Source organism: Ornithodoros turicata, chromosome 3, assembly GCF_037126465.1.
Source record: "Ornithodoros turicata isolate Travis chromosome 3, ASM3712646v1, whole genome shotgun sequence".
In the NCBI taxonomy this organism is placed as follows: Eukaryota; Metazoa; Arthropoda; class Arachnida; order Ixodida; family Argasidae; genus Ornithodoros; species Ornithodoros turicata.
Genome location: NC_088203.1, coordinates 25,002,201 through 25,005,436, shown reverse-complemented (window position 1 = coordinate 25,005,436; position 3,236 = coordinate 25,002,201).

Below are 3,236 nucleotides of genomic sequence, written 5' to 3'. Positions count from 1 at the left end.
AAGGCAAAATAAATTGCAGGTCCATTGGGAGGGTCCTGTAGAAGTCGCGAACAAGTTGTCCGAGACCAATTACGTCGTAAAAATTGGAGGATGAAAAAAAGAATTGCACATATACCATACAAATTTGATGAAGCCGTATGTAGAGAGGGAACATGTAGTGAGCTTGGCATTGAACATCCAGGAAGAAATGCCACTGGAGGTTCCGGAGGTTCCGAAAGAGAGGTCGTGCGCTGTAGCGGAGGTGGTCAGCAAACCCGTTAGGACAGGTGAGCTTGCAGTGGGGCAAAAGAAAGACTTAGAGGCTTTGATAGATGAATTTAGAGAGCTATTCACCGATCGCCCAGGAAGCACGAACCTGATCACGCATGATATCGAGTTAGCTACAGACCAGGTCATCCGATCGCAACCGTACAGAGTTTCTCCGAGACAGAAAGAAATTATCGAAGATGAAATCAAAAAGGTGCTCGAGTGCGGCATAATCGAACCAGCCGAAAGCGAATTCGGGTCAACCATCTTACTTGTATAGAGGTCCCAGGGAAAGATCCGCGACCCTGTATCGATTACAGACGGTTAAACGCGATCACAAAAGATCTCACATACCCGATCCCTAATATCGAAGAAAGGGTGCAGAAAGTTAGTGATGCTAAGTACATCTCGACAGTCGACTTCGTTCGAGGGTATTGGCAGGTGCCCCTCACTGAACGAGCGAGCAACTATGCAGCATTCATAACTCACATGGGGACGTTCCGCCCGCGTAAATTGACATTTGGATTAAAGAACGCACCATTTTGTTTTTCTCGGCTCATGGACATCGTACTGCGTGGATTGGAGAAGTATGCGTTGCCGTACCTGGATGATGTCGCGACTTTTTCCAATACATGGGAAGAGCATCTAGCTCACTTACGGAGCGTCTTTCAACGTTTGAGAGAGGCGGGTCTCACGATAAAAGCCGAAAAATCCAATCTCGGATGTGCAGAAGTTGAGTACCTCGGACATGTAGTAGGTCAGGGTAAACGAAGGCCAGTAGACTTAAAAATCGCTGCCGTGAAGGAATTTCCGAGGCCCGTCACCAAATCCGACATTAGGTCGTTCCTAGGTCTCACGGGGTATTATCAGAACTATATCACGAATTATTCTGACATTGCGAGCCCGCTGACGGACGCGCTGCGCAAGGGAGAACTTGCGAAGGTGAAATGGGGACGAAGAGAAGGAACGTTCCTTCCATGTTCTGAAAGGAGCGTTGACGAGTGTACCTGTTTTGCGGGCACCGGACTATTCTAGACCATTTATAGTCCAGTGCGATGCCAGCAATCGGGGACTAGGAGCTGTGCTGTGCCAGAGAGACGAACAAAATAAAGAGCACCCCATCCTGTATATAAGCAGAAAGCTTAGCGTCAGAGAACAGGCCTACAGCGCTTCCGAAAAGGAATGCGCATGCTTGGTTTGGGCCGCCCAAAAGTTAAACTGGTACTTATACGGCACAAAGTTTACTTTTGACACCGACCATTGTCCACTCCAGTGGCTGCAACGGATGTCGTCGAAAAATGGTCGCCTTCTACGCTGGAGTATCACTCTGCAACAATATAATTTTGATGTTTTGTACAAAAGGGGTAAGCTCCACGCTAACGCCGGTTGTCTTAGCCGGTACATGGAACCCTGAAATAGTCCTATGGTGCCTTGGCGAAAGATCAAAATTGGGAAACGAAATTGTTAGTTTTCGTAGATTTTTTATTGCATACTCTTCTTTCGTTCCAAGTGTGACATTAGAGTGACCGTTATGATGATAACCCATTGTAAATAACTATTAAAATGTTGTACTGCTATGGAGTTATATTAGATGCTAACTTGGTGTGTGTTAGAGAGGACCAGCACTTGCGTTGGTGCTGTTTCGGCTAAGTGTTTTGTTTGATCCACCAAGTAACTTCTACAAAGTGTCCTATCCCAAAGGGGGTAGTCCTGGTGGTGGTGTAGTCCAAAGGGGTCTGTACTGAAGCCTGTACTGTCAGGGACACGCCGTTAGAGCAGACGACACTGACAACAATGACTTGCGAAGTGCCTGTGTCGTCGACAACGACTGTCAAAATGATCAACGCCAGACTGCCGCTACGTACATGCCAGCCGCTACTACATGTGCACAGATCTCTTCAGGGAAGCAACAATGGTCACTCCCCTTCCAAGATTACATCCCATTGGCGGAGGAGCTGTTATGTTCCTACACTGTAGCAGAAAAGTTTACGTGTACCACGATCTGCGCGAGCTTTCGTGGAAGACGTTTCGGCACCGGGACGGGCTGCAGATGGCCCTCAATTCCACGAACGTGTCGCCTTTCCTTATTTTGGGGGACCCGTCCGAGAGACATTATTCGCTCCAAGACACTGCCACAGTTTCTCGCACCCTACGAATGATTCGGGGAATGCTTTCTCATGCCTACCGAAGAGATATAAGCGGAGACCAGAGTGATTCATGCGTCTTTCTCTCAACCGACGATGAGCAGGCGGGACGGATCGCCGACAGTTTCTCTGTATCATCCAACCCTGGTACTTATGTAAATAGTTAACTTCATTTGCTTGTACCCTGTATTGGCTCATGGTCTTTCATTGGTGTGTTGCCACCCTATACCAGAGACGACACACGCAACAACGGGAAACATCTTTCGCCCGTTCTCGGAACCTGTGTGGCTTCTCGTTGTTAACAGCTGAGATTAGACTGGCAGAACAAGCCCGGAAAAAGAAGCCGTTGCAGTCACCGTTGAGTCGTACATCCGTAAAACCTATTCCTACCCGACTCAACCGCTGTGCTCTCATTGGCTGGGGCGATAGGTAGTCGGGGTGAGGAAGCGTCTGTGGTTCCCTTAGGCTACTTATAGGCAGTTTCAAAGTTTTATGAAGTTTTCGGGAGTTTCCTTAAAACTCTAATACGCAGTTTTAGCAGGAGGGTGTTCACGATAACATTTCCGAAGGCACAATAGACAACCTGAGCACCTACGTCATCGATTCCATAGCGCCGCCGCGCAAATTTGTTACTGTTAAAACTGTTAAAATTGCTGACAGAAGACATATGCAGAAGGCGATGGTTACAAGTCGACAGGCGGTCATCCTTGCTTCATCAGATGGACCCGGAGCTTAAATTCCATGTTCCGTCCAGCATACCGCGACCTATACAAACACTTCTGCATCGGTTTCGCCTTAACGTTCCGTATGGTCAACAGTTTCTGCATAAATTCGGCAAGCCTAGTT